A 21,742-nucleotide genomic window follows, 5' to 3' on the forward strand; every position below is an offset into this window, starting at 1 on the left:
CCACACCCCTTTTTGTATGTGATATATACTGTTGAATAAGCTATATTGAGTTAGAGACTCCTCGGACGATTATGTTTGTAAGCGGTTGACGCGTCCCTCTTATTTGCAAATAATAATTAATAAACTGTTTAATTGTGCCTAGAGAACTTTGTCTCCTTCCTTATTTAAGAGTGTCGATCAATGGAATTACTATTACAGGCCTCAACTCCCGCAAGGCCAGATGGACCCTGTTCTTCGAGCACTTTCAGTTCACCCTGACATACCAACCAGGTACGAAGGATGTCAGGGTGGGCACACTCTCCCGCCTGCATGACCAGGGGGGCAGAGCTACCAAAGGACATGTCCATCCTGCCATGGGTCCTGTATCATGGGTCCTGTCTCTTCGTGTATCATGGGTCCTGTCTCCTAGGACATTGACACAGACATTCAACGGGCAGGGAGACAGGATCCCGTGCCACCAATGTGCTCCCCGGACAAACCTACATGTCCCGGAGAGTGAAGGGCTGGTTAGTGACCTGGGCACATACTACACCAGCGACAGGGCACCCAGGCATCACCTAGATCCTGGAAGCACTCCGGGAGATATACTGGTGGCCTGGCATGAAACGGCTCCAGCAGGCAAGCACCACCCCCTACCAGTACCTCAGCGACCTTGGTTCCACCTCTCCATGGACTTCATCACGGGCTTGCCATGGTCAGAGGGGAACACCACGATTCATTTTACTCTCTGACCTCCCCTATGCCTCTAGTTTGCTGTGGTGCTGTTTCAGCAAGTCTTCCAGCTATATGGACTTCCGGAGGACATATACTCCTAACGCATCCCCCAGTTCACATCTTGAGTTTGGAAATCCTTCCTGTCCAGTCTGGGGGTTGTGGTCATTCTCACGTCCAGGTAACACCCGCAGGCTAACAGGCAGGCAGAGCGCACCAACCAAGAACTAGGGAGGTTCCTCCAGGCTTCCTGCCTAGACTGTCCAGGTGAGTGGGCCTGTTTTCTCCCCTGCGCTATTCCTCCACAGGTCTAACCTCCTTCCAGGTGGTCCTCGGGTTCCAGCATCTGTTGTGCCCCAGGGTGGGGGATTCCAGCAATGTCCAGGCCATGGGGAGTGGTTCAGCAAGTCCAACTAGGTCCACCGTCCCCCGACAGCAGAGCAACACTCCAGAGTACCACCCAATGGACAAGGCGTGGTTGTCCACGAGGGACCTCCTGCTCCATCTGCCCTGTTAAAAGCTGGGGCCTCGGTACGTGGGGATGTTCAAGGTCTTCCGGAAGGTAAACAACGTCACATACGATCTCCAACTCACACCACCGTACTATGACATCTCTCCCTCTTTCCATGTCTCTCTCCTCCGGCTGGAGCTTCCTGGTCCGTTGGGGGGGGATTTGGTCTTGCAGAGGTGCCTCAAGTGGAGGTAGCTGGGGTCCGGTGTACAGGGGCGAGGCGATTCTGGACACCCGGCTAAGGCAGGGCCAGGATCGGCCGGCTCCACATCCTCAGGGCCACCCTTGTTGTTGGCAGGTGGCATCGCCAGGAGCCAAACCTGAGGGGGGGGGGGTACTGTTACGGCTGCTCCCGTGGTGCTGCATGCTCTATCCCTCTCAGGCGCGGCACTTCACCATTGTACTAACCGCCAGCTGGAGCAGATGGCAACAGCGCACCCTTTACACCCAAACACCTGTTTTGAGTTTGTCATTATGATGTCTATTTTAGGTCCTGCACCTCACAGGTAATTGTGGTGATTTGTGTTGTGACTGTGTAAGGCTGTGCATTTTTTTGAGGATAAAGACAAGAACATGATCCTTCATGTCAATGTTGTTTTTTCCACTACATTACACACTCGCTACCCTCACACCAAGGTAGACATACAACTGAAAAAGTATGTAAACAAAATGCACACAATTTCAAAGAAGTATTTACAGTAGCCTACATGAAAATATAGAACAGTAATTGGTTGATTTTAAAAACAGTAATGAAAACATTAATGTGTAATACGTTTGAATGGATAACTGGTGATTAGGGATGCACTGATACCACTTTTTTTCAGACAGAGTACAAGTATGAGTACTTATATTTGGGTATTTGATACCGAGCACCGATACTAAGTACTCAAAGCTGCACTAGGTAGGATTAATTTCAGTAAAAAACTTTTTCCCACTATAAACATGTTGTGGACCGGGTTCTGGTGTTTCCACGATTCTCTCGTCTTTTCACTTCACGAAAAAGTCAGTTATTGTCACCTACACTCACCTTAAGGATTATTAGGAACACCTGTTCAATTTCTCATTAATGAAATTATCTAATCAACCAATCATATGGCAGTTGCTTCAATGCATTAAGGGGTGTGGTCCTGGTCAAGACAATCTCCTGAACTCCAAACTGAATGTCAGAATGGGAAAGAAAGGTGATTTAAGCAATTTTGAGTGTGGCATGGTTGTTGGTGCCAGACGTGCCGGTCTGAGTATTTCACAATCTGCTCAGTTATTGGGATTTTCACGCACAACCATTTCTAGGGTTTACAAAGAATGGTGTGAAAAGTGAAAAACATCCAGTATGCGGCAGTCCTGTGGGCGAAAATGCCTGGTTGATGCTAGAGGTCAGAGGAGAATGGGCCGACTGATTCAAGCTGATAGAAGAGCAACTTTGACTGAAATAACCACTTGTTACAACTGAGGTATGCAGCAAAGCATTTGTGAAGCCACAACACGCACAACCTTGAGGCAGATGGGCTACAACAGCAGAAGACCTCACCGGGTACCACACATCTCCACTACAATTAGGAAAAAGAGGCTACAATTTGCACAAGCTCACCAAAATTGGACAGTTGAAGACTGGAAGAATGTTGCCTAGTCTGATGAGTCTCGATTTCTGTTGAGACATTCAGATGGTAGAGTCAGAATTTGGCGTAAACAGAATGAGAAGATGGATCCATCATGCCTTGTTACCACTGTGCAGGCTGGTGCTGGTGGTGTAATGGTGTGGGGGATGTTTTCTTGGCACACTTTAGGCCCCTTAGTGCCAATTGGGCATCATTTAAATGCCACGGCCTACCTGAGCATTGTTTCTGACCATGTCCAACCCTTTATGACCACCATGTACCCATCCTCTGATGGCTACTTCCAGCAGGATAATGCACCATGTCACAAAGCTCGAATCATTTCAAATTGGTTTCTTGAACATGACAATGAGTTCACTGTACTGAAATGGCCCCCACAGTCACCAGATCTCAACCCAATAGAACATCTTTAGGATGTGGCTTTGTGCACTGGATGTGCATCCCACAAATCTCCATCAACTGCAAGATGCTATCCTATCAATATGGGCCAACATTTCTAAAGAATGCTTTCAGCACCTTGTTGAATCAATGCCACGTAGAATTATGACTGTTCTGAAGGTGAAAGGGGGTCAAACACAGTATTAGTATGGTGTTTCTAATAATCCTTTAGGTGAGTGTATATTGTTAGTTATTGCATCAATTTCATTCACAAATTAAAGAAAAACAAACATCGTTGTGCCATTAAATAGCTTTGTCAGTGTAAAGCTCATCTTCAGTCTCACTAGCAATTGCTCAGTTCTTATGACTTTTCCAAGTAGTAAGATACTAGGAGGCCAATTTCAGGCTAATAAGCTATTGGCCATTGGCAAAAGCCATATAGTTCATATATGCTATTTGTGGTGGAATTAAACTTCATATGTATTGTTAGGCAGTTTAACACAATGCTTATAGTGGTACCTAGCTAAATATTAAAACTTGAGATGATGTTGAGAGGCAATGTTATGGCAATTCGATGACAAATTAGTAATTTCTGCTTTTATCTTTAGCATACTGGCCACAGACAGAACAACTTGTCATCACAGCCTCAGCATTATACAGTAGCCAGCCTCTTGAAACTACTTCATCACCAAACCTCCAATTCTCACAAAATGTTATTTTTCTATGTGACCCAGCCAACACGTTTATGTGGGGCCCACATGGGTTACAAATGGGCGACAGGGGTACAGAGTGGGCATGGGCTCAAAATGGGCTTCTTATCTGGGGCCCACTTGGGTCAACTGAGTAAGTCCAACATGGGCAAACCCAGTTGGGCTCCCTTTGTGGGGCCTAGGTGGTTCACTAATGGGAAATGAGTGCATGGGTTGAAAATGGGCTACACTTGGGGACTAATTCAGTTTTACAGTTTACTAATTCAGGAAGTGCAAACAGTCAAACCCAATTTTTTTTTTACAGATGCACCTTTGAAATTGCTTGTATCTATACAAATGCCAACACAATTGCAATTTTAACAAATTTTCGGCCTATTAAAAGGATCAAGACCCTGCAGATACTGTCACAGTGGTGCAGTCAAAAGTATGCACACTTTTACTCACAATATAATATAAACAGTTACAAAAAGACACCTAAAGGTACAGACACTGTACAACGGTGACACAAAAAAAAGAAAAACCATTGCATGATAGATCTCGCGAGATTTCATTCAACACTTCCCATTCCCCTCGCCCTTTTCGCGCTCTCGAGGCCGCGACACCATTCACTCTCTCAGTCTCACTCACACTCTGCTGTAATTTTCGGGAGGAGATTTGGAAGATTCTCGCTGTCTTCGTAGTCAAGGCTAAGTCAAGGTAAGAAAGTTACATTTCACAATATAAATGTTCATTAAAATACATTGTTTTCAAAACACGATGTTGACCAAAAGCTTCTTGTCACTTTAGAATTTCGAATTCCCCCAAATCGCGCCATATTTTCCCTTATTTCTGGCGCCATTTTTGAATTTGTATAAGATCGATGTGCACATCAAACAGCCAAAATGAAAGCACTTCCTTATTAATTTTTCGAATGCAATTACAAGACAAGCCTGTTTAATCGTGTCTGCTCCCGATTATTTTGTGATCACAGAACAAAGCCATACAGCGACCATTTCAGCAGCTAGCTGTTGTTTTAAAAGTGTGCGCATTTAATGAAAAAATCCCCTTCTCAAATGTACATTTTTTTATAAATCTTTAACAAATGTCTATTTCATCACAGAACATTCGAGATTCAAGAAGCTTTAACACCATCTCCGCGGCCTGTGCTATTTTTTCCTTTTTTTATTTAAAGTTAGTGCTAATTCAATTAACAAATGGCACAAAATATACCGAATTAACGTTACACTTTAGAATACTGTTCCAATTCCTTCCTAATTTATGCATTATGAACTCATATAGTAGTTCTCTTAGTAGTTATCTGGGAGGTATGAAAAACATAGCAGTTATTGATTAGTTATAGAACTACCACATTCAACTGAGTGCTATTACTATTTCATTAATCAGAGTTCCTTGTTAGTTAATATTAGTAGAATGTTAATAGTGTGTTACTTATTTGTTCCTGTGTAGTTATTCATTGATGATGGAAGAGTATTCTAAAGTTTTACTAAAAATATTATTATAACACTTCTTTGTTTACAGTTATGCCACCATATTGTTCATCAGTGTTTCAAAGGAACTAGTCAGCATTTTATTTGAGGGTCCACACACATAATGAAGTCATTGATAGATAATGCTTAGTTAGTGATGACTACTGTTTTCAGTTACAGCACTTCCAGAAGATATTGTTTTCCCCCTGAGGACGCTCTTGGAGGTTGCTGCAATGGAGCAGAAATTGGCAGACCCCACCTTCCACAAACAAGTGGTATGTTCTAATATGACCATTTAGCAGATTTACTGGGCTGATCGTTAATGTTTTTGCACATACAATACTATACAAAAGTCTTAGGCCACCACAAGCTTAGTTGTTTTAGCAAAGTATTAATTACCACCCACATTTATTTCGGTTTCTTTATTAAGATGCAGAAAGTACAGGAAATATGTACAGAAAGTACAGGAAATATGTACACAAAATAATAACAAAAAGGCTTCTTCAGGCAAAAGTCAGTATTTTGTGTAATCTCTCTTTGCACTGAGCACATCTCACACCTCTTTTGGGGGGACTGCCCTTAAGTTTTTTGAAGTAATTGTCTGGCATATTTTACCTCGGCTGCTTTCTGCACTTCCCAGAGTTCATCTTTAGATTTAGGCCGTATTCAAAAATGTTTCTGTCTAGGTGACCCCATACTGCCTCTATAAATTCAGGAAAGCTGTTTTTCTCTTCAAATATGATTATACTGTATTAGCAGTGTACTTGGAATCGTTATCATGCTAAAAAAAATAAAAACATTCCCAATATGGCACTTTCCAGAAGGAATGGCATTATAAATTAAAACCTGTCTGTACTTTTCCACATTCATGATCCCAACAATTGCTCAAGTGTAAGGGGAGATCACACTAAATACTTCCCACAATTAGCATATGGTCATTATATAATTTCTAAAACAAAAATAATGGTGGCGTAAGACGTTTGCACAGTACTGTAGCTTTTTTGCTAATAACTTAAGTACAAGTATAAAACATCTGTTAGAGAGGCAACTGCATGTATTATGGGAGTGTTCCCTGGGAATTATGAAAAATAGAGTTGTATTTAGGGACTCGATACACTATACAAATAGTAGATTACTACTTCCGATGATAATCAGAATTAATTCCCATTATGATAATCTTATTTTTCTTTAGGTTGGCGTGGTGGCAGAAATTGGAGGAAGAACATTGGATGAAGCCACCAGAAGAATGATGGCCTTCCTTTTAGACCACTCCCTATCAAGAGAGTACAATTTTGTTGGCTCAAACTGTTTCGGGGCTCAAACTGTTTGAGGTTGTATATGGTATGTTTACTCGCTGTTTAACATATTAATGTGCAAACAAAGGTTATTTTGTAGAGTTGAGTTCTTCATAAATCAATTTGATTGTATGCAATTAATTGTCCATACCTGGATAGAGAATACCCTTAATTATGACAATATGGACCAGGTATACTGCCAATTCAGTGATAAGTAACTGTTAATTAGTGGTGTAGCAATCACACAACTCATGGTTTATAATAAATAATAAAGTTAAATCATTATTAAATACAAGTGAGGTACTACAAATAATATAAGTAAAAATACACTAGTTACAAGCAAAGGTAAATACAATAGAACAAAAGTTACACATTTAAATTAAATTAACTGTAGCTTTCAGGTACAGTTACAGAACCAGTCCCTTGTTTGTTTGTTTAATAAACCTTTGCACCAAAAATGTTGTGTTTGACAGAATATTATATCCGATACCATTATTGTATTACCTGAAAAATTACATGGTGGAGATTTCTGCTTTGTTGCAAGGGCTCAAATGAGGAATTTATCTCACTCTTTATCTATTTTACAGGAAGCTTGAAAAAAAATGCCCTTACAAACCAGATTACTAGAAGAGATGCTGAAAAGGCAGTGTCAAAGTGGCTAATTGGTGCCAGGGACAGGAGGAAGGAGGAAACCGTACAGCGAGGGCACGTGGTGGAGAGCAAGATGGGTAAAAGTCATTATCATTAAAACTGCAGTTAAAAAGTGTTTAGCCTACTTATATTTGTGTAAAACACAACATTGTGCTTTTGTCAAACTTTAAACTTTTGTAGGCTAACCTACAACTGTCACCCAACCAAAATCACATACACACACACAGTTCAGTGGTTCTGGAGATTTATCTGAATGACTCATAAACAAAAAATGTTGAAAATGTGAAAATAAAACAAAGTGGTTCTGAAAGGTTTTTTTTAGGAAGAAAAATCTATGAACCATATCTCTTCGCACTTGCACCTCAAGACCCAAAGTATAGAATAGCTCTAGGTGTTCTTATAAGACATTTACTGTCAGATGTGTGTCTGCTATATGTACTGACTGCATATGTGCATCATAGTTATTTATTTATATTAACATAAAATGTGGACAGTCTGATTCAGCCATGGCAAACTAAGTATTGTGGTCACTACCAAAACATGCAGTCACTACCGTAACATGGGATGTTTTGTCAAAAATAAAGTATATTGAATTATCAACTAAGATGTTATGATAGTGTTTGGTTCAATGCATATTCAAACTAATGAATCCTTAACTTTGAAATTAGTACGATAAACTTTATGCCTTCTACAAAGAAAGATTGGGTTCAAAATACAACAATTCTCATAAATTACACTAAAAATATCATACAAATTATAATCTTCATTTATTTATCCTGTAAAAATATTTTTAAAAAATTGAAAAAATATATATTTATAAGGTAGATGTAAACAAAATTGTAATAGGTCATAATAAGCTTTCTTAATAAATTATTTAATATTGTGTTTCGGTAGTGACAAATTTGGGGAGAAGGAAAATATTCCAGCATTATCTGAAAATACAAAATGAGAATTAACTGCACAATTACTAGAAAAGCATACCTTGGATATTATACAATTTGCATATATGAAAAAATTGTGGAAAAAAAAAAATTCAAGATGTTTCCAACTCTGACTTTGCACCAATTCTGTAGAATGGCCCATATAGACTCAGCAGTCTTACCTCGATCCATTGACAGTTTGCAGCTTCCCCCCACCACCTATTCTCCACACTTCTAGTCCTAACCACTTATATGCGGGGGGGAGTACTCTGGGTTCGGGCTGAATTCAGAGCTTGGAGTCCTCCCTCCGAAAAGCACGGCAAATATGCATTAAACCTTAACCCTTCTAATTGTATGTAAGTGTGAACTTGTCAAAAGTGGTAAAAGTTGGTCAAAATGTAAATTTTGTGCCTCCAATATGTGCAGTGCTGGGGGTGTTCCGGGACAGGTTTGAAAACCCCATATCTACATAAACTTGATTTGGAGCACCAAAAGTCTAACCTGACACATCTGTTTGAACTGTGAAAAGGAATTGCAAAAGTAGAAAAATGGTTGATTTATTTATTTTCTCTTTTCAAAGGGCCGTTGGGAGAGCGACAACAGAGGACTGAGATTCTGCACTTTTGTTTTTGTATGTGAAATATAGAGTTTTCTGACAGAGGACTGTAAAACTGCACTTTTGTTTTGTTTGTGAAATATAAAGTTTGTCAAAAGCCTTCACTTTTGATACTTGTCTGTTAATACACATATGTTAATAAATATTCTGTTAATAAAGTAAAGCTTGAAGTAATGGTTTCTGTTCATTGCTTACATATAATGTTTGTATTTAGGGGTTTACTGTAAAATAAGGTAACCCAAAAAGACAAATATGGTAGCCCATATATACACCCGTTGTGGCCCATAAGAGCCCTAGATAAGACCTATCTGGGTCCCATCATCAACCCATGTGGGCAGACTCCTGTAGTCCCTATATGGGGACTACCTAGGCTACCCATATGGGCCCGATATGGAGCCCATCAAGAGCCCATCATCAACCCATCTGGGCTAACACATGTGGGGCCTCCATGGAAACTGCGGCCAAAATTAGCTGGGTCCCAGTTGGGTAGCCCAGGTGGGCCCCGGATATCAGCCAATTTGCAGCCCGTTTGGGCCCCACATGGGTGTGTTGGCTGGGGATGTTACAAACATGATTTTTTATGTATTGCAAAAACGTCATTCCTTTACATCAGTCTCCCTTCCTTGTCAACTTAACATAGTTTGACAATACTAATTTAACATAATTCCCTACTAACCTAAGTACTCCCCCTCAATTAATCATTGTTTAAAACTGTTCATGAATCGCCTCTCAGATTTATAACACAACCCCTCTTCAAAATTAATGAGCAAAAGCAAATTAACAACAATAACATAAAAAATGGTTGTCGCTCAGACGATGGCTACCTTTATATGAATGTGACAGCCACTTACTGACAGTTCAACACAAACGTGCGCATACAGACACAGCCAGTTACTATTCTCTTACCTCACTAGCTAGTTTAATACTCTGAACGTACAGGTACCATGCTCTTTAATAAAAAAAATTGCCTGCAGGCATTTGGAAATTTTATTTGCTTCTCCAGTGTTGGAGTTAGCTGTTGTGGTTCTGCGCTGCGGGACGTGGAATGTCACCTCGCTGGCGGGGAAGGAGCCTGAGTTAGTGCGTGAGGTTGAGAGGTTCCGATTAGAGGTAGTCGGGATCACCTCTACGCACGGCTTGGGCTCTGGAACCACACTCCTTGAGAGAGGATGGACTCTTCACCACTCTGGAGTTGCCCATGGTGAGAGGCGGCGGGCTGGTGTGGGTTTGCTTATAGCTCCCCAGCTCTGCCGCCATGTGTTGGAGTTTACCCCGGTGAACGAGAGGGTCGTTTCCCTGCGCCTACGGGTCGGGGATAGGTCTCTCACTGTTGTTTGTGCCTATGGGCCGAACGGCAGTGCAGAGTACCCGACCTTCTTGGAGTCTCTGGGGGGGGTGCTGGAAAGTGCTCCGACTGGGGACTCTATCGTTCTACTGGGGGACTTCAACGCCCACGTGGGCAACGACAGTGACACCTGGAGGGGCGTGATTGGGAGGAACGGCCCCCCTGATCTGAACCCGAGTGGTGCTAGTCACAGTTTGTCCATAACGAACACCATGTTCATGCATAAGGGTGTCCATCAGTGCACGTGGCACCAGGACACCCTAGGCCGCAGGTCGATGATCGACTTTGTTGTCGTCTCATCTGACCTGCGGCCGTATGTCTTGGACACTCGGGTGAAGAGAGGGGCGGAGCTGTCAACTGATCACCACCTGGTGGTGAGTTGGATCCGATGGCGGGGGAGGAAGCTGGACAGACTCGGCAGGCCCAAGCGTACTGTAAGGGTCTGCTGGGAACGTCTGGCCGAGTCTCCTGCCAGAGAGATCTTTAACTCCCACCTCCGGCAGAGCTTCGACTGGATCCCGAGGGAGGCTGGAGATATTGAGTCAGAGTGGACCATGTTCTCCACCGCCATTGTCGAAGCGGCCGCTCGGAGCTGTGGCCGTAAGGTCTCCGGTGCCTGTCGAGGCGGCAATCCCCGAACCCGGTGGTGGACACCGGAAGTAAGGGATGCCGTCAAGCTGAAGAAGGAGTCCTATCAGGCCTGGTTGGCTTGTGGGACTCCTGAGGCAGCTGACGGGTACCGGCAGGCCAAGCGGGCTGCAGCCCGGGTGGTTGCGGCGGCAAAAACTCGGGCCTGGGAGGAGTTCGGTGAGTCCATGGAGAAGGACTATCGGCTGGCCTCGAAGAGATTCTGGCAAACCATCCGGCGACTCAGGAGAGGGAAACAGTGCCCTACCAACGCTGTTTACAGTAGAGGTGGGCAGCTGTTGACCTCAACTGAGGATGTCGTCGGGCGGTGGAAGGAGTACTTCGAGGATCTCCTCAATCCCGCTGTCACGTCTTCCATTGAGGAAGCAGAGGATGAGGGCTCAGAGGTGGACTCGTCCATCACCCGGGCTGAAGTCACAGAGGTGGTCAAGAAACTCCTCGGTGGCAAGGCACCGGGGGTGGATGAGATCCGCCCTGAGTACCTCAAGTCTCTGGATGTTGTGGGGCTGTCTTGGTTGACACGCCTGTGCAACATCGCGTGGCGGTCGGGGACAGTGCCTCTGGGATGGCAGACCGGGGTGGTGGTCCCTCTTTTTAAGAAGGGGGACCGGAGGGTGTGTTCCAACTATAGGGGGATCACACTTCTCAGCCTCCCCGGGAAAGTCTATGCCAGGGTTCTGGAGAGGAGAATACGGCCGATAGTAGAACCTCGGATTCAGGAGGAACAGTGTGGTTTTCGTCCGGGCCGTGGAACACTGGACCAGCTCTATACCCTCTACGGGGTGTTGGAGGGTTCATGGGAGTTTGCCCAACCAATCCACATGTGTTTTGTGGATTTGGAGAAGGCATTCGACTGTGTCCCTCGCGGCATCTTGTGGAGGGTGCTTCGGGAATATGGGGTCCTGGGTCCTTTGCTAAGGGCTGTCAGGTCCCTGTACGACCGAAGCAGGAGCTTGGTCCGCATTGCCGGCAGTAAGTCAGACTTGTTCCCAGTGCATGTTGGACTCCGGCAGGGCTGCCCTTTGTCGCCGGTTCTGTTCGTAATTTTTATGGACAGAATTTCTAGGCGCAGCCAGGGGCCGGGGGGTGTCAGGTTTGGGGACCACACAATTTCATCTCTGCTCTTTGCGGATGATGTTGTCGTGTTGGCCCCTTCTAACCAGGACCTTCAGCATGCACTGGGACGGTTTGCAGCCGAGTGTGAAGCGGTGGGGATGAGAATCAGCACCTCCAAATCCGAGGCCATGGTCCTCAGTCGGAAAAGGGTGGCTTGCCCACTTCAGGTTGGTGGAGAGTGCCTGCCTCAAGTGGAGGAGTTTAAGTATCTAGGGGTCTTGTTCACGAGTGAGGGAAGGATGGAACGGGAGATTGACAGACGGATCGGTGCAGCTTCTGCAGTAATGCAGTCGATGTATCGGTCTGTCGTGGTGAAGAAAGAGCTGAGCCGCAAGGCGAAGCTCTCGATTTACCAGTCAATCTACGTTCCTACTCTCACCTATGGTCATGAGCTTTGGGTCATGACCGAAAGGACAAGATCCCGGATACAGGCGGCCGAAATGAGCTTTCTCCGCAGGGTGGCTGGGCGATCCCTTAGAGATAGGGTGAGAAGCTCGGTCACCCGGGAGGAGCTCAGAGTAGAGCCGCTGCTCCTCCACATCGAGAGGGGTCAGCTGAGGTGGCTTGGGCATCTGTTTCGGATGCCTCCGGAACGCCTTCCTGGGAAGGTGTTCCGGTCCCGTCCCACCGGGAAGAGACCCCGGGGAAGACCTAGGACACGCTGGAGGGACTATGTCTCCCGGCTGGCCTGGGAACGCCTCGGTGTCCTCCCGGAAGAGCTAGAGGAAGTGTCTGGGGAGAGGGAAGTCTGGGCATCCCTGCTTAGACTGCTGCCCCCGCGACCCGGCCCCGGATAAGCGGAAGAAGATGGATGGATGGATGGTTCTGCGCTGCTAGCATTAGCATACTCTTTGAACTCTTCGGTGTGTTGTGTCTAACGATCTTAGATAAAATTGCTTGTGTTAAATTCATTTTTTTTGTGTGTTTTCCTTTCTTCTTTACAATTTAGCAGAGCAGCGCTTGCTCTCAACTTTACTTGTTTAATCTCCATCTTCTCGCTCTACAGTACCAGAGTTCTACACTGCATGAAAAGGCCATGTCCATGCAAGTAAAGATCTTTGTAATGGTGACAGTTAAAAGGCCAGTACAGAGAAGTCGTGAAATAAAATGATTTTAACTAGTTGTAAGAACTTTATAAATAGGCTGGTTTAGGATTCAGATTCACAAGAAGTTTGATGTTATATTGCAAAGTTCAAGAAACAATGTCAGCAAAACAATGGCAAGATCCTTGTTTGGATATAATAATGCAAACAAAATAACTCCCACACCCAGTCTGCATAACATGCAATAAGAATTTAATAACATTTCGGTATCAAGATTTCAACAGTTTACAAAACGTTGTTATTCAATTCTTATTGCTAGTTACGCAGACTGGGTGCGGGAGATATTTTGTTTACTTGAATCGACCTTTGGTCTCCAATGCACCAGTCGATATACAGGTGTGCTAAAGTTTGGTTTCTTAATGGATATAATAATGCGAAAACCCTATGCAGATCCTCTCTATCTTCATTTGACATGACAAACAGCTTTTTACGGAGAAGGCAAATAATATCAGAAGTAATTGCAAATGAAACACTGGTCAGTTGGTTATTCTCACTCTTTTCAGTCTTTATTGATTTATTCTCTGCTTTTGTCTTAACTTTTGGCCACAAATGTCTTTTTACTTTGTTCACACTGGTGCACTGGACAGTTTCTCTGTTGGCGATCATCTGCCTTGCGCTTTGACATTATAGTGACTTGACTCAAGTCCATGACTTGAGCAAATTACGTTTAAGGTGTTAAATAAATCAAACAGCGGAGATGACAGTTTCCAATTATGGCTCAAAACTGGACGGTGACGCACTCGGCCAATCGATGGCCAATCAAATTAATTTCTTCACCCAATATGGCGAAGAAAACCAGGAATGAGGGCGAGACGATTTTCAATGACCAGTGAAATTAAGAGGATTGGAGTTCAAAACAAACGAGAACGTTTTACTTCGCATTTGTGTTTTACTGGTTTGTAATCAAAGTCTTACATTTCAGTAAAGCGTTGAGAATGCATTCCAGCAATTTCTATTCAACTTCCCAAGCCATGGTAAAGACTACTGAAAACGTGACAACAGTTCAAGGGAGTCCAAGTAATTTTGTTTTGCTAGCAGTACGTGCGGTATCGAGTTTTAAGTTTCAGCTATCTAGCTTGCTGGCTAACATTGTTACATTATATAGAAATATTTATACACATACATACCTAGCAAATTAACCAGACTATTGACTGTATTTCTAACCGCTTGCTCGACGGAAGGCCCGGGGTCTTCTCGAACAAGACGAAATACATTATCTGTAAGTTGAACGTTTAACTACAGTCCCTACTATGTTAGATTTGTGCGGTTTGTAATTTTATTAGAATTTCTGTCATTTGCTAATTGCCTGGATTCACCCCATTTTCATTGCGTGTAGTCAGGGACCTACACAATACTACTTGCGAGGATGTAAAGTATAGGCCGCATGAAAGGTGAATGTATGCAAATGTATTAAACAAGATTAGTCTTAGGTATGGTGGGCTTTAGGGAGGAACAATTTGGCGGGAATAGCACTACAATAAACACCGTACCTAGTTATATGAATTGATTAACACCTTATTATTGACTTTAACTTGATGAATAACTTATAAATTACCATTAATCTGTAGACATATTTATTTGTTAAGAGTAGAAGGGGCATGGCAAAAAGATTTTCATATTTATTGCTTTACTGCATTGGTTCAATATGTACATCATCTGCGATAGATGGCTCCAATACTGTACAGAAAATGTAATGTTTTGTCTTTCAAATCCCTGGTAGAATAGTCGACACAACACTGTGTGCTTGGATTAGTTGTAAATCAGATTAGTCTAAAATGTATTGATGAAGAATGGAGCTGGACTGACTTTGATGGTAAGAAATAGCCTGACTGCAAACTCTAATATTGAATGAAGGATTATAAAGCATATTATAATTGCTAAAACACCACGTATGACTTCTCAGATGCAGCTGCAAGCCAATACTAGACACAAAGGGAGAAACATTGTTCGTTGGCCGACCTGGACAGAGCAGCAAAGAGGGACATCAAACAGTGGACACCGTGCCGCATGCAACAAATTTGTTTATAAATGTGTATTAAAAAGAACCCCGACTAGTACAACATGTTGGCCGTATAAGATAACGTGGGCGTCAGCTATAAAAAAGGTGGTACAAAAACACTCCAAATGTTTTGGTTTTTGTAAAAAAAAAAACGCTGAAAATACGTTCACTCGTAGGCCGCCATGTTTATGTATGTCTCAATGCATTCTAGGTAGTGATGTGTAAAGGTTCTACCAGCTGTGCTGCGTCTAGTGTTTTTCCAACGTACCAGCTAAGTTTTGACAGTAGGCCGACAGTAACAGCGAGATGAAAACGTCTGCCGTTCAGCCTTTTCAATTTGAACCTGAGCGCACCGTAGGCTTAAATCAGGAGAATAATGCGGAAGATGGTAGGCCTACTCAAGAGTTACATGATGAAAATTAAGACTATCAGAGAGTTGAGGAAGCGAGAGTGGGGCAAAACCGTTGGTGTCTGTGCGGCAACTGCTTGCCAATGCCAAGCGAGAGTGTTTGCTGTAAAGAGCTCCACTTTTTGTCAGCAGCAGTTCAGGGTAGGCTAAGAGCAGACTCTTATTATCGGTATAAATAATTTCCTAATCATTACCACCATTATTTGCTTAATGAGAATATACAGTATAACGCTAAAACAAGATGCTTTGATTATATTTACAGATACTCTGTGTATCACAGCACATAAAGCTAGTGAAAAAATAGCGGCTTTCACTCACTATGCATGGATGTTTAGGCTCATTGTGGGGGAAAATTGAAGGCACAGCATTTGGTTTTAGTCTTCACTTGTAACCAGTAGCACCTGTGAGCTCTTTTAGCCGCAACTTCCCACTGTTTTCTTATTTTCTTCTCGTGAGGAAAGCAGTGGAGGATTACATCACTCCCCTTGTTGCCTTTGGACTGGAAATTACAACCAAACACTGCACAATGTGGCACTATATTCACTTTTCGGCTGTTGCTACAGTTAAACTTAGCACCATTAGCTCACCTCTCAATCTGAACACAACCATTACACGTCATCGACCCAGAATGCATTTCGCACGCAAGAAATAATGGCTGCCTTCGTAGTTCAAATTATGTATTACAATGTGAGGATTTTTTAAATAATATTTTATGTATTTCTAACTGTTTTTTTTGTAGGAGAGAGCAATTGTAGCATATTTAGGCCTATGTATCTTAATAGTCAGGGTTCCTTTTAAGAAAAATATGCTTTGAAAATGTTTGTTTTATATTTGATTGGAAGTGATGACAAGTTTATCTTCAAAATAAATAAAATAAGGCCACATCTAAAATGGGTGTATATCCCTTATTATATGAAGGTAAAACAGTGACATAGGTTTTTTATTTGTAAAATATGTTGCACACTTGTAAAAAAGATTTGCTAACTTGGAATTACTTTTGTAGTTGTATGAAAACATTTGCATAGTATAACTAACCTGATATTTGGAATCTTGCTACTCATATATAATAATAATAATACATTTTATTTTTATAGCGCTTTTCTTGGAATCAAAGTCACTTTACAATGCATGTAGATAAAAACAGAACAAAACAAAACAAACAAAACAAGACAAGATTAGACACAGGTGAGAAAGGAGGGGGGGTGGGGCTACGGATAGGCAGAGGTGAAGAGATAGGTCTTGAGGTGGGACTGGAAGATGGTGAGGGACTCAGAGGTGCGGATCTCTTGGGGGAGGGAGTTCCAGAGCCTGGGAGCTGCCCTGGAGAAGGCTCTGTCCCCAAAACTGCGGAGGTGGGATTTATGGATGGAGAGGAGACCAGCTGAGGAGGATCTGAGGGACCGTCAGGGTTGGTACGGGGAGAGGAGGTCAGTGAGGTATGAGGGGGCCAGATGGTGGAGGGCTTTGTAGGTGAGGACCAGGATTTTGTAGGTGATCCGGTGGGAGATAGGAAGCCAGTGGAGTTGTTTTAGGACTGGAGTGATGTGGTGCCAGGATTTGGAGCGGGTGATGAGTCGGGCCGCTGCGTTTTGGACCAGTTGGAGTCGGTTGATGTTGGTAGAGCTGATGCTGAGGAGAAGTGAGTTGCAGTAGTCCAGTCGGGAGGAGATGAAGGCGTGAATGAGTCTTTCAGCAGCGGTGGGTGTGAGAGAGGGTCTGATTTTGGCGATGTTGCGGAGGTGAAAGAAGGAGGTTTTAATGACTTGACGGATGTGAGGCTCAAGGGAGAGGGTAGAATCAAAGATAACGCCAAGGTTGCGGGCCTGGGGAGATGGGGAGACAGTGGTGCCATCGATGGTGAGAGTGGGGTTATTGGTTTTGCTGAGTGTGGATTTGGAGCCTATGAGGAGGAATTCTGTTTTGTCGCTGTTGAGTTTGAGGAAGTTGTGTTGCATCCAGGTTTTAATAGCTGACAGACAGGAGTTGATGTGGGAGAGGGGAGGATTGTGGGGGGATTTGGTGCTGAGGTAGATTTGGGTGTCATCGGCATAGCAGTGGAAGTCCAGGTTAAAGTGGCGAAGTATCTGACCAAGAGGGAGGATGTAGATGATGAAGAGGAGGGGGCCGAGTACAGAGCCTTGGGGAACACCTTGAGTGACTGTGGCTGTGGCCAAGGTGTGGTTATGGAGAGAGATGAAGTGGGATCTGTTGGATAGATAGGAGTGGAGCCAGCTGAGTGCAGTACCTTTGATACCGAGGTCTTTGAGTCTGGTGAGCAGGATGTTATGGCTCACGGTATCGAAGGCTGCACTCAGGTCGAGGAGGATGAGGATGTTGATGGAACCGGTGTCAGCAGAAGTGCGGAGGTCGTTTAGGACTTTGAGGAGAGCGGTTTCAGTGCTGTGGAGGGGGCGAAAGCCAGATTGGAGGGGATCTAATTGGTTATTAGCATGAAGATGAGTTTGTATTTTTGTCGCGACTATGCGTTCCAGGGTTTTAGACAGAAAGGGGAGGTTGGATATTGGGCGGTAGTTGTTGAGGGAGGAGGGATCCAGACCAGGTTTTTTAAGGATTGGGGTGACAGCGGCAGTTTTGAAGGCAGAGGGGACAGTTCCAAGGGAAAGTGAGGGGTTGAAGAGGTTAGTGAGGTAGAGGCATAGGACGGGGAGGCAGGACTTCATGAGTGGATTAGGGAGGGGGTCAAGGGAGCAGGTAGTGGGTTTGGAAGAGCTGATGAGTTTGGAGATTTCAGAAGGAGTGACCGGGTCAAACTGGGAGAGGAGGCAGTGAGGAGGAGGGGTCGAGAGATCAGGAGAGATGGGGAGTGGAGGGTCCATGGTGGGTGCTGGAGTAGATACTGAGAGGTGAGATACAGGGGATAGAGATTGGTAAATTATGTTGATTTTGTCAGCGAAAAAGTGGTGGAATGAGTTGCAGAGATCCGGAGTAGAGGTCGATAGGGTGTTGGTCCGGGGCTTGATGAGGTTGTTCATTGTGGAGAAAAGGGTTCTGGGGTTTTGGCAGGGGTCGGTGAAGATGGTGGAAAGGTAGGCAGATTTAGCAGCAATGAGGGCGTCTTTGTAGGCAGTGAGATGGAGTTTATAGGCTTCATAATGGACTGTGAGGGATGATTTCTTTGTCAGACGTTCAAGTTGGCGGCCAGTTTGTTTCATTTTCCGGAGTGCAGGTGTGTACCAGGGTTAAGATGTGTTAAAAGTGACAGTTTTTGTTTTGAGGGGTGACAGAGTGTTGAGGGAGGTAGACAAGGTGGAGTTGAGGTGGTTCGTGAGATCATCAGGTGAGGTGAGGGTTGAGTCCAGGTGGAGAGCAGGTCAGAGAGATGGTGGGGATCGATTGATTTAAGGTTGCGGAAGGTGATTTCTCTGAGGAGGCGGGGGCGTGGGGTTGGAGAAGGGATGGTGAAACGTATCAGTTTGTGATCAGAGAGGGGAAAGAGGCATGGATGGAGGTCGAGCACCGGTTGGTTACTGGAGCAGACCAGGTCGAGGATGTGTCCTTTTTCATGGGTGGGGAATGTGACATGTTGGGTGAGAGAGAAGTTATCCAGTTAAATGGTGAATTCTGATGAGAGCTTGCAGGTGGGGGAGTCCATGTGGATGTTTAAGTCACAGAGTAGCAGCAGACGTGGAGAGAGAGATGAGAGCTAGCTTGCTGCTACCAGACACTCTACTTTATATAGTTTTTAGTATCTTTATTAGGGTGTAGTTATTTTGTTGTCCATGACTAAAAATGTATTCCTACTTGTTTTTTAGCCTTTCTTTTGGTGCATCGCTGTGAGGGTACATACAAGCATGGGGCCAAAATCCCTGCTGCAGTGTGTGCAAACCTGGTCAACAACTACAGGAAACGTATGATCTCTGTAATTGCAAACAAAGGTTTCTATACCAGATATTAAATTATGCATTTCTGATGTATCAAATACTTATGTCATGCAATAAAATGCAAATTAATTACTTAAAAATCATACAATGGGGTTTTCTGGATTTTTGTTTTAGATTCCGTCACTCACAGTTGAAGAGTACCTATGATAAAAATGACAGACTTCTACATGCTTTGTAAGTGGGAAAACCTGCAAAATTGGCAGTGTATTAAATACTTGTTCTCCCCACTGTATGTTGACTTGTCAAGTAACCTATATCGTTTATATTATGTTTCAATAATATTATTATTAAAAATTAAATTGTTGAATGATCATGGAAATCTTGTATTTCATTTGTAAGTTCATTCAAATTCAACCAAGACTCATCTGGGAGTATTGTGCATTCATTCATTGACTTCATGCATTCAGTGAGGGGTGATAAGCACCTGGGTACCATAAGCGGGAGGCCTGGCCGCCAATGCTAGGTGCCGTGGGCTATTGGCCGATTTGGTCGGAAAACAGGGTAAAAAACAGGTATATAGACTCTAAATAGTTTTCCATTTGTGAGTTTAGAATTCTGAACAGAACTATTTAATATAAGCCTATTTAGCAATGGAAGGAGGAGGGTGTAGCGTTCAAAATGGCAAACTCAATGACAAACTCAAACCTCAATTCCTGTAGGCATTTAGTGGGCCTAGTGTTAAAGGAACTGAAGTATACTCTTGTGAATCCCAAACAAGCCCAGCTGCCCTAAGAACCTTGAGTGTCATCTGTAATTGGTTGTTAATACTGTTCTGAAGTGGCAGCTACATGTCAAACTACCTAACTGCTTCCCAAGCAAAAAATCTCACTGCTTTTCTGCCAGCTGCAAAAATCGCTTGTCAACACTACATTTCTATTTGAGAATGAATGGGAGGTGGTTGGTGGCTCTGGCAGGTGTAACCATACCTTAATAGCAATCACTCTTCTGGGAAGGCTTTCCACAAGATAATGGAGTGTCTCTATGGGTATTTGTGCCCATTCAGCCAATAGAACATTTGTGAGGTCAGGCACTGATGTTGAAAGAGAAGGCCTGGATTGCAATCGCCGCTCCAATTAATCCCAAAGGTTTTCAGTGGGGTTGAGGCCAGGGCTCTGTGTGGGTCACAGTTCCTCCGCACCAACCTTGTCGAATGATGCCTTTATGGACCCTGCTTTGTGCACAGGGGCACAATCATGGTGGAACATAGAATTCTACAAACTGTTGACACAAAGTTGAAGCATCTAATTGTCTAAAATGTATTTCTATCCTGTAGCATTAAGATGACACTTCACTGGAACTCAAGGGCCTAGCCCAAACCCTGAAACACAGCCCCAGACCATTATCCATACTCCACCAAACTTTGCAGTAGGCACCATGTATTTCGGTAGGTAGAGTTCTCCTAGCATCTGCCACACACAGATTCATCCATCAGACTGTAAAGTGTGATTCATTACTCTAGAGAACATACACTCACCTAAAGGATTATTAGGAACACCTGTTCAATTTCTCATTAATGCAATTATCTAATCAACCAATCACATGGCAGTTGCTTCAATGCATTTAGGGGTGTGGTCCTGGTCAAGACAATCTCCTGAACTCCAAACTGAATGTCAGAATGGGAAAGAAAGGTGATTTGAGCAATTTTGAGCGTGGCATGGTTGTTGGTGCCAGACGGGCCGGTCTGAGTATTTCACAATCTGCTCAGTTACTGGGATTTTCACGCACAACCATTTCTAGGGTTTACAAAGAATGGTGTGAAAAAGGAAAAACATCCAGTATAGGAAAAAGAGGCTACAATTTGCACGAGCTCACCAAAATTGGACAGTTGAAGACTGGAAGAATGTTGCCTGGTCTGATGAGTCTCGATTTCTGTTGAGACATTCAGATGGTAGAGTCAGAATTTGACGTAAACAGAATGAGGACCTGGATGCCTTGTTACCACTGTGCAGGCTGGTGGTGTAATGGTGTGGGGGATGTTTTCTTGGCATTGTTTCTGACCATGTCCATCCCTTTATGACCACCATGTACCCATCCTCTGATGGCTACTTCCAGCAGGATAATGCACCATGTCACAAAGCATGAATCATTTCAAATTGGTTTCTTGAACATGACAATGAGTTCACTGTACTGAAATGGCCCCCACTGTCACCAGATCTCAACCCAATAGAGCATCTTTGGGATGTGGTGGAACAGGTGCCCTGGATGTGCATCCCACAAATCTCCATCAACTGCAAGATGCTATCCTATCAATATGGGCCAACATTTCTAAAGAATGCTTTCAGCACCTTGTTGAATCAATGCCACGTAGAATTAAGGCAGTTCTGAAGGCGAAAGGGGGTCAAACACAGT

General features: G+C 43.7%; 1 protein-coding gene and 1 long non-coding RNA gene across 2 annotated transcripts in view; one reads left to right on the forward strand and one right to left on the reverse strand.

Moving 5' to 3' along the window:
• Positions 1-21,742, reverse strand: part of LOC105009234 (protein tyrosine phosphatase non-receptor type 14) — a 265,726-nt gene that overhangs the window by 164,214 nt on the left and 79,770 nt on the right. The window lies entirely within an intron of this gene.
• Positions 4,524-7,677, forward strand: LOC114829422. Its single transcript, XR_003777341.2, has 4 exons — positions 4,524-4,619; positions 5,564-5,664; positions 6,582-6,730; positions 7,272-7,677. It is a non-coding gene; the product is annotated as an uncharacterized LOC114829422 (long non-coding RNA).

Source organism: Esox lucius, chromosome 18 (assembly GCF_011004845.1).
Source record: "Esox lucius isolate fEsoLuc1 chromosome 18, fEsoLuc1.pri, whole genome shotgun sequence".
Lineage (NCBI taxonomy): Eukaryota > Metazoa > Chordata > Actinopteri > Esociformes > Esocidae > Esox > Esox lucius.